The sequence below is a fragment of the Ovis aries genome, chromosome 10, assembly GCF_016772045.2.
Source record: "Ovis aries strain OAR_USU_Benz2616 breed Rambouillet chromosome 10, ARS-UI_Ramb_v3.0, whole genome shotgun sequence".
In the NCBI taxonomy this organism is placed as follows: Eukaryota; Metazoa; Chordata; class Mammalia; order Artiodactyla; family Bovidae; genus Ovis; species Ovis aries.
The window spans coordinates 49,918,315-49,938,861 of NC_056063.1; positions in this window are offsets into that span (position 1 = coordinate 49,918,315).

Consider the following 20,547-nt stretch of genomic DNA (forward strand, 5'->3'; position numbering starts at 1 on the left):
TTAAATGAAAGTAATGTTATTTGTGGAACTTCTGTGGTGGCTCAGACAGTAAAGAATCTGCCTACAATGCAGGACACCCAGGTTTGATCCCTGGGTTGGGAAGATCTCATGGAGAAAGGAATGACTGCCGACTCCAGTATTCTTGCCTGCAGAATCCCCATGGACAGAGAAGCCTGGAAGGCTATAGTTCATGTGGTCGCAAAAAGTCAGACAAGATTGAGTGACTAACACTTATTTTATATGTAAGTCTCTGTGGCTAACACTTTGCAAAGATTACATTTTTTTGTTTTGAGAATGAAAGGGAGAACTTTTATCAAATATACTGGGATGACAAATATAAACTGGGATGGTTCTGGGCATCGTGGGACATAGAGTCACTTTAATTCATACAATAGATGTCTATTTATCACTTAAATAAAGAGGAGCTGGCGCAGTGGTGGAAATTTGAAGTTCAGCCTATACAATTATTTGTGGGTCCAGGTTCATAGTGACATTTTTATCTTCAACATGTGGCTTCTATGGGTACCCTGGGTGTTACCATCCAGGAAGATTTATGGATCTTGCCTGGAAATGATGCAATTGTGTTTGTCCACATTCCATTGGCAGAGACTCAGTCTTTTGGCCACATCTAAATACAGTGGGAGCTTCGAATTGGAGTCCTGTTAAGTACTCAGAGGAAAGGAGAAATGGTTCACCAACAGCCAGTCAGGATATTTCCACAGATAAAAATAGAGTATTTTAAAAAGTACTTACATCATTACAGAAATAAGCTAAACTTTTTTGGACCAAGAGAAATACAACTATAAAAAATAGAAAAAGAGGAATAAAACTATAGATTAATATTATATTTTATCTCATGAACATTCTGATAGTCTTACTTTACTAAATGACTCCTGAAAGAGAGTCAATTAAAGCATGCTGGGCAAACTTCATTTCCTATTGGATTCCACTCTTCAAAAATTCCATTATGTCTTATTATTTTTTTTTATTAGAACTCATGTGCCTATACCCAGTTTATTTAAACAGCTTTTTATCATATAAAGAGCATAGGCTTCAGGATTTGAAAGACCTGAGCCACAATACTGATTACTGTTTACTAGAACAGACTCTGGACAAGCTCCTTAACCTTTGTGAATCTCTATTTCCTGTCATATAAAAGGCAGGCATACCTATCTCACAGGATGGTTGTGATAACCCTTTATTAAGACAAAAGCTTAACATGCCAAGCTTAATATTGACCCACAAGAGATGCTTCATAACGCCAATCCCCATCTCTTAGAGTATTTAACGTTTTTTGGGTATACTTCATTAATTGCTATTCCAGACAACTGTTCACTTACTCTAATTAATAAAACGCTTCAACTGGAAATAAATAATTTAAAATCCCTGGAGTACAGAAATTGTAGCTGCTAAAGTGTTGGCAAAAGTTACTCTCCTTAAAATAAAAGGAAAAATATAATTCAATGCAACAAATTTTAGTTCTCTACACAGTCCTAATTTTGTATAGGTGATGCAACACAGTGAGTTCATTGTTCAAAAGATTTCAGACACGTTGTGTGAGTGCAGAAAAGCAGTCTTCATGGTGAAGGGTAGCAGAAAATGCCAAAAATACATCACTTTGGCATAAGGTGCTTAAGGCAATTGCAAAGAAACTGATTAAAAACAAACGAACACACAAATATTAATAAGTCCTCTCTGTCCTCCCACTATTTGCCTAAAAGCAAGGACATACATTTTTGGGCTTCCAGGTGGCCCAATGGTAAAAAATCCACCAAAAAATGGGCAAAAGAACTAACAGACATTTCTCCAAAGAAGACATACAGATGGCTAACAAACGTATGAAAAGATGTTCAACATCATTCATTTTTAGAGAAATGCAAATCAAAATTACAATGAGATATCATCTCACACTGGTCAGAATGGCCATCATCAAAAAAGTCTACAAACAATAAATGCTGGAGAGGTGTGGAGAAACGGGAACCCTCTTACACTGTTGGTGGGAATGCAAACTGGTACAGTTACAGTGGCGACCTGTGGAGAGTCCTTCAAAAACTGGAAATAGAACTGCCATATGACCCAGCAATCCCAGTGCTGGGTATACACCCTGAGGAAACCAGAATTCAAGTTAAAATACACATGTATACCAATGTTCGTTTCAGGACTATTTACAATAGCTAGGACATGGAAGCCACCTAGATGTCCATCGGCAGATGAATGGATAAGGAAGTTGTGGTACATATACACAGTGGAATATTACTCAGCTACAAAAAGGAATGCATTTGAGTCAGTTTTAATGAGATGGATGAACCTGGAGCCTATTATACAGAGAAGTAAGTCAGAAAGAGAAAGACAAACATTGTATATTAATGCGTATATATGGAATTTAGAAATACGGTACCGATGATCCTACATGCAGGGCAGCAAAGGAGACACAGACATAAAGAACAGACTTTTGGACTCAGTGCGAGAAAGTGAGGGTGGGATGATTTGAGAGAATGGTATTGAAACATGTACATTACCATATGTAAAATAGTTGACCAGTGCAAATTCAATGAATGTAGCAAGGCACCCCAAAGTCGGTGCTCTAGGACAACCAGAGGATGGGGAGGGAAGTGGGAGAAGGATTCGAGATGGGGGGGACACATGTATACCTGTGCTTATTCTTGTTGATGTATGGCAGAAGCCATCACAGTACTGTAAATTAATTATCCTCTAATTAAAATGAATAAATTAATTTAAAAAAGAATCCACTTGCTACCCCAAGAGATATACGAGATGCAGTTTTGATCCCTCGGTTGGGAAAATCCCCTAGAGTAGGAAATGGCAACCACTCCAGTATTCTTGCCTGGAAAATCCCATGGACAGAGGAGCCTGGCAGGCTATGGTCCACAGGGTCACAAAGAGTTGGGCATGACTGAAGCGACTGAGCACGCATGTGGCTTTCTTTGGAGCTGAGCAGTTCTCAGGAACAGACTAAGAAATATGCCCATAGGCCTTTGAAGAGTTCACTTAAAGGTCTTCTCTCACTCAGACAGATGACTTGGCAAGAGAGATGGGCTGTAGAAAATTTGCCTTTTCCAATTTCACACTTTGCTTTCTGCAGTCTTCATTGCTAACATAGATCTAATTTCCTCTCCTTTCTCATGTCAATTTTTATAACCTGACACAGGGCATCTCCCATATTTTTTTCTCATATCAGGGGCAGAGCTAGGCAGATCAAGGCAGAGCAAGCCTCAGCAGAATACTTATGCCAGTTTTTCAGATTTACAGATTGCATGGAGTACTCAAAGTGTCAAAGGAAAAACCAATTTTGTTTCTTACTTATTTTAATTTGGTCTAATAAACTGAGAATCAAATGTTATCATAATTTTCCAGGACAAAGTTGAAATTAATGCCCAAAGGAAAGACTAGATGGCATTAGTGCTTTCAAAATGGAAGATAAAAATAATCTTTTATTCTTATTAAGCAAAATATTCCTTTTCAGAAGAACAATGTGATACAGGCAGACTTCACAGCCTGATGGGTGGCCTTGTATAGACAAAATAGTGGAATATCTGACTAAATTTTGTACTCTGGTTTTGGGTAGACACAACAAATATAAAAGACAGCTAATTCTTCAATGGGTTCTTTATCTTTTCCAGATTCATATGGTCAACCAAACTAGGAAGTTAAGGGACTATATTTTAAAAATGACAATAACTAAAATATGATATGCTCAAATAGTAGAATCATAAATAAAAGATTGAAAGTTTATATTTTCAACATCTGCATGGGTTTGTGCTGTGATATATGAGTCTTAAAATTATTAAACTCAACAGTATTCAATTTTAATATTTACAATGAATGAGACCTCTGCAATTTTATTGATATTCTTTGGAAGGAATGATGCTAAAGCTGAAACTCCAGTACTTTGGCCACCTCATGTGAAGAGTGGACTCATTGGAAAAGACTCTGATGCTGGGAGGGATTAGGGGCAGGAGGAGAAGGGGACGACAGAGGATGAGATGGCTGGATGGCATCACAGACTCGATGGACATGAGTCTGAGTGAACTCTGGGAGTTGGTGATGGACAGGGAGGCCTGGCATGCTGCAATTCATGAGGTCGCAAAGAGTCGGACATGACTGAGCGACTGAAATGAACTGAACTGAACTGCTGTAAATGTTTGATACTCGGTTAACTAGTTGTAAGAGTGGCTTAAAATTTACCCAAGTTCTAGAATCTGAAAGTTTTTTTAAAACATACTTTTGATTTGAGTACTAATATTCTTATCGTCCCAGTAAAATCAGCACTGGTTTTTACATTTATTCTGGTGAGTGAGTGTACACATGGCTCTCGGTGTGTGTTAAGCATCTGCCAAGCTGATACAGATGGCTAACAGGCTCTTTCCTTTTGAGAAATCATAGATTGTAGGAGCTTTAGGACATCAATTTCAGACTTTCCTTCATTTCTATTGTCATAGAGAGAAGGTGAGGGCTTATCATCTCTTGAGTTGATTGCAAAAGAGCTTTTCTGATATTTCTCTTTAACCAAAGTGTTCTCATTCTCTTTCTTTGCAGGCCCCTAGGCTCTTGTTTTCTGAAATAAATCACTCTCTTTCCTCCCAAAGCAAAATGAAAGGGGCAATTATACCCTTGGTGATTCTTAATTGTCCCAATTAACTAAGTCAGTTTCTGGAGTCTGAGCTGAAAATGAAGCTTAGGATGTGCCTTCAATAAATGGAATTTGTTAAGTCAACTTGAGCCTTTTTTTCTCCTCCAGGAAAAGCCAGCTATTTGAATATTGAATTGCAGTCACTCTACTGGTGCCCTCAATTTAGGTTAGAATGAAACTAACGTGCTCTTTCCCTATACTCTTAGTTAAGGGGAACAACAACAAACAAAAATCCAATACTGAGTACCTCTTAAATGGATTTTATTTTAGGCAATAAGTTTTCATTTCTCTAACATATGTTACCCTTACATCAAATTAACATTTACTGTATTCATGCCAATTTATTTGCCAGTGAGTAATAATATATCCATTAAATTTTACTAAGTACTGATATAAAAAGCACTACTGGCCCAATAGAGACAGTAAAACCTGGCTATGTAACCTGCATGTGCTCTGATCTTACAAACGGAAATATTAGGAAGATTCATTCATTAGTTATTCTGATAATTAGAGGAATTTAAATTAATAATGTTTTAGATAAACTTAAAGGTTATCACTAGGGTGGCTCAGAGGGTAAAGCGTCTGCCTACAATGTGGGAGACCTGGATTCAATCCCTGGGTCGGGAAGATCCCCTGGAGAAGGAAATGGCAACCCACTCCAGGACTCTTGCCTGGAAAGTCCCATGGACGGAGAAGCCTGATATGCTACAGTCCATGGGGTCGAAAAGAGTCGGACACGACTGAGCGACTTCACTTTCACTTTCACTTTCAGGGTAATTAAAATAAAACATATTTGTTTCAAATCATTGCATCAGAAGAAAATAAATACAATATTCATTCATCTAAATCAAAAGAGGAGTGACATCATCAAGATGGTGACATAGGAGGTCATTTCTGGCTTCAATTCCCATCACAAGGAAACAAACTAGCAACCACAGATAAGATACCATTCGGAAAACCCCAGAACATGGAGTTGAGGCTGAAGCACACCTCTGGACCACAGAGGCAAAGAAGGACCTCATTAGAAGGGTAAGAGAATGGCTGCACACTAGCCACATTGCCCCTCCTCCAGGCTGGCACAGGGATACACTGACGGTTCCTCTGGGGCTAGGGCTTCTCCAGTGTGGAAAAGAGAGCTCAAGATTGACATCCAGCTTCCCCAACTTGGTGGGATGCTACCAGAAGACCAACTTACATAACACCTCACAGGAAATACCTAGCAGAGGGCCCAGACAGTGGCTTTGTTCATCTGCAGAGCTGAACTGGTGGCACTCTCTGGCCAGTGGTAGGCAGGAGCTGCCTGATTTGAGTCCCCAGTTGAGATATTCTGGCCTTAGAATGTTCTACAGCTCTGTCAGGGCAGGAAAACAAATTTGAGACCACATCTGCTACTGAATATAGCTTCCAACCCCAACTGAACAGGAAGCTTAAATAGAGCATCTGAAAAGCTATGTAGCTCACCTTGTAATGCCACTTATAACAGCATCTGAGCAGAGAACCCAGCCAATGGCTCTGTCCATTTTCAGATCCCAGTCAGTGGCCTTGTCAAGCTATGGAACTTGGTGGAACGTTCTGGCTAATTCATGTCCCCAACCACAAGTCATGCTGGTCTTGGAGCCTATTCTGCCACCATTCACAAGTAAGAAGGTCTGTGGCTGTGGCTACTGCTCAATATAGCCATCACTTTTACCTGACCATGAAGTTTAAGCAGAGCACCTGGGAAGCTGTGGGGCCCACCTTACATCCCTGCTTGCAGTGGCCCTTGAGCAGACAGTTCAGCCATCAGCCCTGGCCATTAACAGAGTGAAGCTTGTAGCCCAGGCTGGCCAGAGAGCTCAGTGAACAGTACTGTCTGATTCAGCCAACAAGCCCTACTAGTCATAGAGCCTGTTCCACAGCCCTGGTGGGGCTAGGAAGTAAAGTTGAAGCCTGTCTACAGCTCAATATAGCCTAGAATATAAGACCTTTTCTAAGATTAATCAAATGTTACACCACAAAATAAGTCAACAAATTTAATAAGATTGAAAGAAAACCAATTGTTTTTTCCAATCATATTGGTATAAAATTAAAAATCAATAGTGGGAGGAAAAATGAAAAATTCACAAATACATGGAAATTAAAGAATGCATTGTTCAATCAATAGATCAAAGAAAAAATCAAAGGAAAATAAAAAATTTCTTGAGACAAACAAAAATGGAATGACAGCATACGGGATGTAGCAAAAGCAGTTCTAAGAGGCATGTTTATGGCCTTAAATACACATGTCAGAAAGGGAGAAATATCTCAAACAGACAACTTAACTTTACACCTCAAGGAACTAGAAAGAAGGAACAAATTAAGTCCAAAGTTAGCAGAAGAATGGAAATAATAAAGATTAGAGTGGAAATGAATGAAATACAGAACAGGAAACAATAGAAAAGTTATAAAAACTAAGATTATGATTCTTAAAAAGATAAACAAAATTCACAAAACCTTTAGCTATACTAGCCAAGAATAGAGAGGACCCAAATAAATAAAATTATGAAAGAAAAGGGAGACATTACAAGTCATATTACAGAGTATAAAGGATTATAAGAGATTATTGTGAATTAACTATATGCTAATAAATAGGACAATCTAGAAAAATAGATAAACTCCTGGAAACATACAACTTAGTAAAACTGAATTATGAAGAAATAGGAAATCTTGACAGACCAATAACAAGTAAGGAGATTGGACCAGTATTCAAAAACCTCCCAACAAACTGAAGTCCAGAGCTAGACAGTTTCACTGTTGAATTTTACTGAACATTCAAAGAAGAATTAATGACTGCTATTTAAAACTCTTCCAAAACACTGAAGAGATGGGAACACTTTCAAACTCATTTTACGAGGACAGCATTATCCTGATACCAAAGTGAATAAGGACAACACATGAAAACCAGAGACTTATAACCCTCATTAATATAAATGCAAAAAATACTCAACAAAATACTGGAAAACTGAACCTGAGCTACACATTAAAAGGACCATAAACTATGATCAAGTAGGATGATTCAAGGCAAGCAAGTCAATCAGTGTGGTACATCACATTAATAAATAAAAGAATAATTGGAAAAATCATATGATCATTTCAATAGATGTGGAAAAATTATTTGATAAAATTCAACCCTATTCATGATAGAAACTCTCAACAAAATGGGTATGGAAGGAATATAACTTAACATAATAAAGAACATATAAGACTAGCTCACAGTCAACATCATGTTTCTTGGGAAAGCATGAAAGCTTTTCCTCTAAGATCAGGAACAAGACAAAAGTGTCTACTCTTGCCACTCCTACTCAGAATAGTATTGGAAGACCTAGCTAGAGAAATCAGGCAAGAAAAGAAAAATTAAATGGCATTCAAATCATAAAGGAAGAAGTAAAACTATCATTATTTTTAGACTGCATGATATTATATATAGAAAATCCTAAAAGCAACACCAAAAGATTTTAAGAACCAGTGAACAAATTCAGTAAACTTGGTGGGTATAAAAGCAATATACAAAAATTGGTTGAATTTCTATGCATTAAAAATTATCTAAAAGTGAAATAAAGCAATCCTACTTGCAATAGTATAAAAATAAAATAAACTGGAATAAATTCAACTGAGTTAAATATATATATATATGTATACTTAAAGCTATAATATATTGATGAACAAAATTGAAGAATATGCAAATAAATGGAAAGATATGCCATTTTTATGAGCTGAAAGAACGAATATTATTAAAATGTCCATATTACTCAGTGCACTCTACAGATTCAATGCAACCTTTATCAAGATTATAATGGCATTTTTCATAGAAATAGAAAAATCAATCCTAAAATGTGCATAGCACCACAAAAAGACCCTAAATAGCCAAGGCATTACTGAGAAAGAAGAACAAAGCTGGAAGCTCACATGCCCCAATTTCAAACTATATTACAAAACTATAGTAACCAGAACAGTATGGCACTGGCATTCAAAACAGACACACAGACCAACAGAACAGAATCAAGAGTCCAGAAATCAACCTGTTTATATACGTTCAACTAACATTTGACAGGGGAGTCAAGAATAATCACTGAAGAAAATATAGTTTCTTTCCTAAATGGGGCTTCCCTGGTAGCTCAGATGGTAAGGCATTTGTGGAACAACTGGGTTCCATCCCCTGGTCAGGAAGATCCCCTGGAGAAGGAAATGGCAACCCACTCCAGTACTCTTGCCTGGAAAATTTCATGGATGGAGGAGCCTAGTAGGCTACAGTCCGTGGGATCACAAAGAGTCGGACATGACTGAGCAACTTCACTGTTTAAATCTTCCTATATAGTGCTGGGAAAACTGGATATTCACATGCAAAAGTATGAAGCCAGACCCTTATTTTACATGATTAAATATGTAAATGTTGCTGCTGCTGCTAAGTTGCTTTGGTTGTGTCCAACTCTGTGCGACCCCATAGACGACAGCCCACCAGGCTCCCCTGTCCCTGGGATTCTCCAGGCAAGAACACTGGAGTGGTTTGCCATTGCCTTCTCCAATGCATGAAAGTGAAAAGTGAAAGTGAAGTCTCTCAGTCGTGTCTAACTCTTAGCAACCCCATGGACTGCAGCCTACCAGGCTCCTCCATCCATGGGATTTTCCAGGCAAGAGTACTGGAGTGGGTTGCCATTGCCTTCTCCAAAGATGTAAATATAAGACCATAAAATTCCTAGAAGAAAACATTGGGACAATTCCTTTATATTGGTCTTAGCAGTGATTTTTCTGGATGTGAGACCTAAAGCACAAGTAAATAAACAAATGGGACCACATCAAACTAAAAAGCTTCTGCACAGTAAAACAAATGATTTACAAAATGAAAAGCAACCTATAGAATGGGAAAATCTTTTTTCATATCATATATCTAATAAGAGGTTAATATTAAAATTATACATTAAAATCATATAACCCAACAGTAAAAAAAATTCCAAATAATCCAATTTAAACATGGACAAAGGACTTAAATATATATTTTGCCCCCAAAAGACATTCAGTTGGTAAGCAAATATATTAAAAGGAGTTCAGTGTCACTAATCATCAAGAAATGCAAATCAAAACCACAATGAGATATCACTTCATACCTGTTAGAATGGCTGTCATCAAAAAGACACTAGATAACAGGTGCTAGTGAGGATGCTGTGAAAAGGGAATCCCTGTGCACTATTGTTGGAGATATAAATTATGCACCACCATGTCATGGGGAATACTATGGGGCTTTCCTGGTGGTGGGTCAGTGGTAAAGAATCCACCTGCCAAGGCAGAAGACATGGGCTTGATCTCCGATCTGGGAAGATCCCACATGCAATGGAGCGGCTAAGCCTGAGTGCCACAACAATTGAGCCTGTGCTCTAGAGCCTGAGTATTCATGTATGGATGTGAGAGTTGGACTATACAAAAAAGATCTTCATGACCCAGATAACCACAATGGTGTGATCACTCACCTAGAGCCAGACATCCTGGAATGTGAAGTCAAATGAGTCTTAGGAAGCATATGAACAAAGCTAGTGGAGGTGATGGAATTCCAGCAGAACTATTTCAAATCCTGAATGATGATGCTGTAAAAGTGCTGCACTCAAGATGCCAGCAAGTTTGGAAGACTCAGCAGTGGCCCCAGGACTGGAAAACATCAGTCTTCATTCCAATCCCAAAGAAAGGCAATGCCAAAGAATGCTCAAACTACTGCATAATTGTACTCATCTCATATGCTAACAAAGAAATGCTCAAAATTCTCCAAGCTAGGCTTCAACAGTACTTGAACTGTGAAATTCCAGATGTTCAAGCTGGATTTAGAAAAGGCAGAGGAACCAAAGATCAAATTGCCAACATCCATTGGATCATCGAAAAAGCAAGACAGTTACAGAAAAAAATATCTACTTCTACTTTATTGACTACACCAAAGCCTTTGACTGTATGGATCACAACAAACTTTGGAAAATTGTTAGAGATGGGAACACCAGGCCACCTGACCTGCCTTCTGAGATATCTGTATGCAGGTCAAGAAGCAACAGTTAGAACTGGACACAGAACAACCGACTGGTTCCAAATTCGGAAAGGAGTACATCAAGGCTATATATTGTCACCCTGCTTATTTAACTAATATACAGAGTACATCATGCAAAATGCTTGGCTGGATGAAGCACAAGCTGGAATCAAGAGTGCCAGCAGAAATATCAATAACCTCAGATAATCAGATGACACCACCCTTATGGCAGAAAGTGAAGAGGAACTAAAAGCCTCTTGATGAAAGTGAAAGAGGAGAGTGAAAAAGTAGGCTTAAAACTCAAACATTCAGAAAACGAAGATCATGGCATCTGGTCCCATCACTTCATGGGAAATAAATGGGGAAACAGTGGAAACATTGTCAGACTTAATTTTTTTGGGCTCCAAAATCACTGCAGATGATAATTGAAGCCACGAAATTAAAAGACGCTTACTCCTTGGAAGGAAAGTTATAACCAACCTAGACAGCATATTAAAAAGCAGAGACATTACTTTGCCAACAAAGGTCCATCTAGTCAAATCTATGGTTTTTCTAGTAGTCATGTATGGATGTAAGAGTTGGACTAAAAGAAAATTCAGCACTGAAGAATTGATGCTTTTGAACTGTGGTGTTGGAGAAGACTCTTGAGAGTTCCTTGGAAACAACAAGGAGATCCAACCAGTCCATTCTAAAGGAAATCAGTCCTGAATATTCATTGGAAGGACTGATGCTGAAGCTGAAACTCCAATACTTTGCCCACCTGATGTGAAGAAACAACTCATTGGAAAAGACCCTGATGCTGGGAAAGATTGAAGGTGGGAGGAGAAGGAGATGGATGACAGATGAGATGGTTGGATGACACTACAGACTGGATGGACATGAGTTTGAATAAGCTCTGGGAGTTGGTGATGGACAGGGAAGCCTGGCGTGCTGCAGTCCATGGGGTCGCAAAGAGTCGGACACGACTGAGAGACTGAACTGAACTGAACTTTGCCTTAGGGCCGCAACTACTGAGCCCATGTGCTGCAGATATTGAACCTGCACTCCCTAGAGCTGGTGCTCTGCAACAACAGAAACTACCTCGTTGAGAAGTCTTTGCAGCAGAAGTATAGAGTAGCCTCTGTTTGTCCCAACTAGAGAAAATCCCAAACAGCAATGAGACACAGCATAGCCAAAAATGAATAAACTAATAAAATTTAAAAAAGCAAACTATGGTGCTTCCTCAAAAAGTTAAAAAATAGAGCTACCATCCGATCCAACAATTCCACTTCTGAGTGTATATATATGAAGGAAATAAAATCACTGTCTCAAAGAGGTATCTGCACTTCTGCGTTTATGGTAGCACTATTTACAATAGCCAAGACATGAAAATATCCTAAGTGTCTATTCACAGATAAAGAAACATGGTAAATATACACAATAGAATATTAATCGGCCATAAAAAAGAAGGAAATCCCATCACTTGCAAGTACATGGATAAACCTGGAAGATATTATGTTACATGAAGTGTCAGACAGAGAAAGATAAATAATGTACGTTCTCACTTACATGTGGAACTTAAAAAAATCCAAATTCATAGAAATAGAACAGACAGGTGGTTGCCAGAGACCAGAGCTGGTGATCAGGAAAATGGGTAAAGGTGGTCAAGAGGTACAAACTTCCAGTTACTATAGGAGAAATAAACTCTGATGATGTATTGCACAGTATGGTGACCAGTTAATAATACTTTATTGCATGTTTAAAAGTTGCTAAGAGACTAAGTTTTAAAGTTTTCAACATAAAAAAATGCTAATTACATATGGTGACAATACTGTATTGTGTATTTGAAAGTTGCTAAAAGAGTAAATCAGACATTTCATAAGAAAAAAATTGTAAATGTGAGGTGATAGATGTGTTAAACTGAATTTATTGTGGTAATCATTCCATGATATTTACATGTATCATTATGTATATATAATGCTTAAATTTATATAATGCTACATGTCAATTAAATCTAAATAAAACTGGGAAAAGGGGAAAATCTAAGGAAAAATAAAGCAAATAGCTAGGAAATGCAAAAAGCTATTATGTGTTCATAAACTGACATGGCTTCATTATTTAAAGAAATACAGTTTATCCTCTTTATATGTTTTTAAAAAGCAAAATCTTTTAGAAAGATTTAAAATGTAACTGTATGCTATTTTACAAGGGCTGCATTTAAATCTACATGATATAGAAAAGTTTAAAATGGCAAGAAAGAATTTTTACACAAATGCAAACAGAAAAGATAAGCATAACATTCTTTGTTTCAGGACACAAACATTAAATAAGACAAAAGGCAACGTTTAAAATTGTTAAATGGAGCAATTTTCCCTGTAGCTCTTCGAGTTGTGATTATTATAAAAAATAGTGTAGCATTATAATACTTGAAGCAAAAAAAAAAATTAGAAATGTGAAGGAAAATGAAGAGAAATAGAATTATGGGAAAATTAAGAGAAACTTCCCAGGCTCATTCAGAATGATGCATATATACCCTATTTTCTTGGGCAGTTTCCAGTTCCTGGCTGGGTTTTTACGTGAACACACTCAGAAACTTATTTCAGATTAGGTTACTTCCTGTTCTAAAATACGCTTATTAACAGCTATTGTAGGTTTACCAGCATTTATAGAAGGGATTTCACCATTTTTCTCTTCAAAATCAATTCTGTCTTTGGTTTTAGAACCCATTTTATTGTAACAAAATTCACTCAAGCTATATGCCATGCTATATGCCTGACTGCCATGATTCTCCTCATCCCTTCAATCTCTCTATTGAATCTGGCTCTTATTTTCCTCTTCACTGTCATTACCTTATTATGGCTTCCCAGGTGGCTTTACTGTAAAGAACCCTCCTGTCAATGCAGGAGAGGATGCAGGATTGATCCCTGGGTTGGCAGATCCCCTGGAGGAGGAAACGGCAACATACTCCAATATTGTTGCCCGGAAAACTCCATAGACAGTTTGGAGACTGTCTATGTCATCTAGGCAGACTACAGCCCATAGGGTCACAAAGAGTTGAAACAACTGAAGCTACTTATTCTCCTCTTCATTATCTTATTTTAGTCTCTCTCTCTCTCTCTTTTTTTTTCTTTTTTGGTCTAATTCATACTGTCCCTGGCACTGGACTTTTATAAACCTGATCACATCACTTTCTTTAGAAATCTCTGTTAGTTTCCTTTGCCCAAACCATAGGACCAAATTCCAACTCTTATACTGTTATATCCTTAAAAATCTGCTCATCTCCCTACATCTGTCCAGATTTCTCTCTCACCATTCTTTCTCTAATCTTTAGTTCATTAAGATATGTCTTAATGAATTGAAAACATTAATCTTCAATTCATTAAGATGCTTTGCTTAAATTTTTACAATTAACCAAACACCAGACCCACTTATAACTGTTCTTCCAACTGCTATTCTCTCCTTTGGAATAGCCTTCTCTGACTCTGTTTTATTTATTTTTAATTTATTCTGTAAGATGCAGACTCAGCTGTCTCCTCATTTCAGAAACATTCTACCACTTCCCTGGAAAAATATCATTTAATATCATTTTAATATCACTGAATCAGCACATTTATATATGGTTTTATCCAGTGACTCATCTGCCTCCTTCACTAGTAGTGAGACCACGGAAGAAATATGGAAATTTTAAAAGTTAACAGAGGTAGCAGACAAGAAACTTGCAAATTCTGGCCTTCTGTATTTATGATCTAAACCCTGTAGACTGGAGAAACCCATACCACCAACTGTGTTAAGTGGAGTAACCATCAGTTCTGGTTTTTTTATCTACTATTCTGGTATAATTATGAGCAGCACCCCTTTCACTCTCAAGAGTCCCAGTTTGAACAATGTTCACTGTATGTATACACAAAATGAGTTTTTAAAGACAGTAATTTTATAGCTTTTATTAAAAATATCCACTGATAATATCTGCCTCTAACTCAATTTCTGTCTATTAGAAATTGAGTTCATTTACATTTAATGTAACATTGAAATGATTGGATTTAAGTCTCCCTTCTTGGCTTTTGGTTTTATGTATCCCATTTGTTCTTTGTCTCAGTTCCCCTCATCTTACCTTCTTTTGAATGAACTACATACTTCTTCGTATTTCAGTTTTTCTTAAGAAATGCTTTTCTAAAGTTACATCTCTGTGAGTGTGTGTTCACAGTTGCCCTAGAATTGATATGGTTATTACTGTGAATAATAGTAAGCTGCCTTGGTCAAGAAACCTCATGCTTGTATCCAGGATAATATCAATCAATCAATCATTAGGAAATATTGCTCCTTCTTAATTGTCATCACTGTGTTCCCATTTCCTTCTTCTTTCTACTCTTTTGTACTTACCCTATGTAGATAGCAAATCTATTTAGTTCCTGATTTACACTTCTTGCATTTATTTTGCATATGAGTGTAACGCATAGTTTCTAATATCCCTTTTTAATATAACAACTTTGTTGACATGGTTCTCATGTCACAAAATTCACTCATTTCAAGTATACATGCCGTTGGTTTTTAGTGTATTCACATGGTTGTTCAACTATTACCTCATCTATTTTAGAACATTTTCATCTCCCAAAGAAATCCTGCACCCATTCATCATCCTCTCTCACTCCCAGTCCTAGATAACCACTAATCTATGTGATCTTTGATAACCAACTTTTTGTACTTCAGTTCAGTTCAGTCGCTCAGTCATGTCCGACTATTTGTGACCCTGTGAATTGCAGCACGTCAGGCCTCCATGTCTATCACCAACTCCCGGAGTTCACCCAAACTCACATGCATCGAGTTGGTGATGCCATCCAGCCATCTCATCCTCTGTCGTTCCCTTCTTCTCCTGCCCCTAATCCCTCCCAGCATCAGGGTCTTTTCCAATGAGTCAACTCTTTGCATGAGATGGCCTAAGTATTGGAGTGTCAGCCTTAGCATCAGTCCTTCCAATGAACACTCAGGACTGATCTCCTTTAGGATGGACTGGTTGGATCTCCTTGCAGTCCAAGGGACTCTCAAGAGTCTTCTCCAACACCACAGTTCAGGATCATCAATTCTTTGGCACTCAGCTTTCTTCACAGTCCAACTCTCACATCCATACATGACCACTGGAAAAACCATAGCCTCGACTAGATGGACCTTTGTTGGCAAAATAATGTCTCTGCTTTTGAATATGCCATCTATGTTGGTCATAACTTTCCTTCCAAGGACTAAGCATCTTTTAATTTCATGGCTGCAGTCACCATCTGCAGTGATTTTGGAGCCCCCCTAATCAAGTCTGACACTGTTTTCACTGTTTTCCCATCTATTTGACATGAAGTGATGGGATCAGATGCCATGATCTTCGTTTTCTGAATGTTGAACTTTAAGCCAACTTATTCACTCTCCTCTTTCACTTTCATCAAGAGGCTTTTTAGTTCCTCTTCACTTTCTGCCATAAGGGTGGTGTCATCTGCATATCTGAGGTTATTGATACTTCTGCCAGCAATCTTGATTCCAGCTTGTGCTTCTTCTAGCCCAGCATTTCTCATGATGTACTCTGTATATAAGTTAAATAAGCAGGGTGATAATATACAGCCTTGACGTACTCCTTTTCCTATTCACGTTCCTATTTTGCATGAGGTGGCCTAAGTATTGGAGTTTCAGCCTTAGCATCAGTCCTTCCAATGAACATTCAGGACTGATCTCCTTTAGGATGGACTGGTTGGACATCCTTGCAGTCCAAGGGACTCTCAAGAGTGTTCTCCAGCACCCCAGTTCAAAATCATCAATTCTTTGGCACTCAGCTCTCTTCACAGTCCAGCTCTCACATCCATACATGACCACTGGAAAAACCATAGCCTCAACTAGATGGACCTAGTTGTTGGAACAACAGTCTGTTGTTCCATGTCCAGTTCTAACTGTTGCTTCCTAATCTGCATATAGGTTTCTCAAGAGGCAGGTCAGGTGGTCTGGTATTCCCATGTCTTTCAGAATTGTAGTTAGCATAATATTAATATTTTCAAAGTTCACCCATGCTTGGATTAGTTCTTTATTTTTTATGGTTGAATAATATTCTGTTGTATGGATATACTCCATTTCATTTATCCATTCCTCAGTTGATGGACATTTAGATTGGTTCCACTTTGGGGCTATTATAAATCATGTTGCTCTGAAAATTTGCATAAAAATTTTGTATGGATATATGTTTTCATTTCTTTTGAATATATAACTAGAAGTGAAATTGCTGGGTTATTTGGTGACTTTATGTTGACCCTTCTGGGGACTTGCCGGACTATTTTTCCAAAGAGGCTGCACCACTGCATTTTACATTATCCTTAGCACTGTTATGAGAGTTCTAACTTTTATACATTTGTCAACTTGTTATTATCCATCTTTTTATTATAGTCAAGCTAGTAGTCCCTTCTTTCTTACATGAAGTGTAGAATACTATAGTTACTCCTTTGCATTTTAGTTCCTCCTTTAACATTATGTCCTAGAAAATACCAAAATCAGTATAGAGGAATCTTCCTTATTCTTCTATACCTGCAAAGTATTGTGTTATATAAATGTATCATAATTTATTCAATAATTCTCCTAATTATGGGTATCTGGTTTCTTTCTAAAATTTTCAAATACAGTTGACCCCTGAAGAACATGGATTTGAATTGCCTGGGTCTACTTCTATGTTGGGTTTTTTTTTTTTTTTTTTTTGTATAAACACTGTAGTATTACATAATTTGTGGTTGGTTGAATCTACAGATGCAGAACTGTGGATGTGGAGGGCTAACTGTAAAGTCCTTCAAATTTTCAAGTGCACAGAGGATCCCTGGGACCCTTATCCAAGGGCCAACTGTGCAAACAATACTGTAATAAATAATCTCATACATAGGTACTTGTATACTGTTTGAGGGTTGTCTGTACAAACCACACTGCAATGAATAGCCTCATGTATATATATTTTTATATTGCTAGAAGAGTATCTCCAGGGGAGATTCCTAGAAGTGGGATTGCTGAGGCAGAAGGTAAGTGCACAAGTAGCTTTGTTGAAGATTGCCACATTTTCCTCCAGAAGGGATATAATAATTTCCCAAGAACAACATATGAGAGTGTCCGTTTCCCCATATCTTGTCAAAAGAATGCATTTTGTTTTTTAAACTTTTTCCAGTCTGATATATGAGAATAATACTTACTGTTTATATTGGGCTTTCCTGGTGGCTCAGATGGTAAAGTATCTGCCTGCAATGCAGTAGACCTGGGTTCCATCCCAGGAAAATCCTCTGGAGAAGGGAATGGCAACCTACTTCAGTATTCTTGCCTGGAGAATTCATGGACAGAGGAGCCTAGAGGGCTATGGTCCACAGCGTTGCAAAGAGTCAGACACAACTGAGTGACCAACACACACAAACACACACATTGTTTATATTTTAATTTCTCTAATTTGAGTGAGGTTGAAAACATTTCAATTTTAAATCTTTATTTTTGAGGGAACTGTAAAGATGGTGGAGGAATAGGACGGGAAGACCACTTTCTCCCTCACAAATTCCTCAAAAGAACATTTCAACGCTGAGCAAACTCCACAAAACAACTTCTGTAGGCTGGCAGAGGACATCAGGCAACCAGAAAAGCAGACCATTGTCTTCAAAAACAGGTAGGAAAAAATATAAAAGACCAAAAAGGAGACAAAGGAGGTGGGGAGGGAGCTCTGTCCCGGGAAGGGAAGCCCGTCCTGGGAAGGGAATTAAGAAGAGAGGTTCCAAACACCAGGAAACACTCTCCTGCCGAGTCTGTGGAGAGCCTTGGAAACACAGAGGGCAACATAACAGGAAGGAAAAATAAATAAATAATTAAAACCAAGAGATTACAAGCCCAACAGTAACTCCCCCAGCGGAAAAGCAGCACAGACGCCTGCATCTGCCATTGGGAAGTGGGGGCAGGGCAGGGACGCGCGGGAGGCGCGGGCTGCAGTGCTTTGTAAGAATCGGGCAGGAACGCCCCACGCGCAACCACTTGGGCTAGCAAACCAGACTGTGGGATAGCTACCACTCGAAAAGCTCAAACATAAGACACCGCCAGGACCGAGCACAGAACAAAGGACGGAACGGAATAAGCCGGCTGCAGACCATCCCCCGCCGGGGACAGGCAGCCAGAGCCGTAAGGACTGGAAAGGGGCAATTGCAGACCTGGAGAGACTTTACTTACTTAACTGCAAGCAGGCTCCTTTGCTAAGACTTCTGGGGGTGCTGGACAGTCACAATCTGCCTCACGGGGGGCGCCAGCGGTCCACCCAGAAAGCTGAGCAGCAGCGGCAGAAAAGGTGACAAGCCGCGGTGATCGGGCTTGCCAAACTCCTGAGCTACTCGGACCTGGGAAGGGCACAAAGCGCAGTCCTAGCCGCATTTGTGCCTCTGAGGGCTGCCTGAGCGCCGAACCTGAGCGGCTTGGACCAGGGAAGTGCACGCAGCCTAGGGCCGGCCCCAGACGGTTCCCGGCTGAACATCGTAGAGCCAGAGCGGTTTGTGTGCCGCGAGAAGGAACAGGTCAAGCGGGGCTGAGACACTGTGTGCACACGACAGTGCTATTTGTTTGCAGCATCCCCCCTCCCCACAGCGCGACTGAACTAGTGAACCTAAAAACCAGCAAACAGAAGAAGTTAAACAGAGGGAACCACCTTGGAAGTGATCCCACATGGCCCACAACATCAGAGAAGGGCCAGATATATTTTTACTATTTTAAAAATCATTCCTTTGTTGTTCTTGTTGTTGTTTGTTTTTTTTTTTCCTTTTTCTTTTTTTTCTAACTTTTTAAAATTGTTGTCTTCTATGTCTCCTCTAATTTTTATTTCTATAACCTACTATTACTAATTAAAAAAAAAAGACTTTTTCTTTTTTTGTTTTTAAGGCAAACACCATATATAGTCTTTGGATGGTTATTGGTGGTTTGTTGTTGTTGTTGTTTTTGTTTGTTTTTTAAAATAATTCTTGTTTTTTTTTCCCTCTCTCTTCCTTTTTCCTTCTGCTTCTTTTCTTTAATATTGTATTTTTGAAAATCCAACCTCTACTCTAGATTTTTAATCTTTGCTCTTAGGTTTTTGTTGTCAATTTTGTACATTTAAAAACCCAAACTTCACTACCCAAGTTTACCTGAGAGCGAAATTACTGGCTTGACCACTCTCTCCTCCTTTGGACTCTCCTTTTTCTCCACCAGGTGGCCTCTGTCTCTTTTCTCCCCCATCTCTTCTCTATCCAACTCTGTGAATCTCTGTGTGTTCCAGACGGTGGAGAACACCTAAGGAACTGGTTACTGGCAGGATTTGTCTCTCTCCTTCTCATTCCTCTCTCTTATCCTCCTGGTCACCTCTGTCTACTTCCTCCCTCTCCTCTTCCCCGTATAACTTCGTAAATACCTCTGAGCGGTCCAGACTATAGAGTGCACATAAGGAAGTGACTACTGGCTAGCTTGCTCTCTCCTCTTTTGATCTCACTGCATCTCATTCCAGTTACCTCTAACTACCCCCTCCATCTTCTCTTCTCCTTATAACCCAGTGAACCTCTCTGAGTGTCCCTCAATGTGGAGAAACTTTTCATCTTTAACCTAGATGTTTTATCATTGGTGCTGTATAGATGGGGAAGTCTAGAGGCTACTGTAAAAATAAAACTGAAAACCAGAAGCAGGAGGCTTAAATCCAAAGCCTGAAAACGTTAGAGAACTCTTGAATTCAGGGAACATTAAGCAATAGGAGCTCATCAAATGCCTTCATACCTACACCGAAACCAAGCACCACCCGAGGGCCAACAAGTTCCAAAACAAGACATACCACTCAAATTCTCCAGCAACACAGGAACACTCCCCTGAGCTTCAATATACAGGCAGCTCAAAATTATTCCAAAACCTT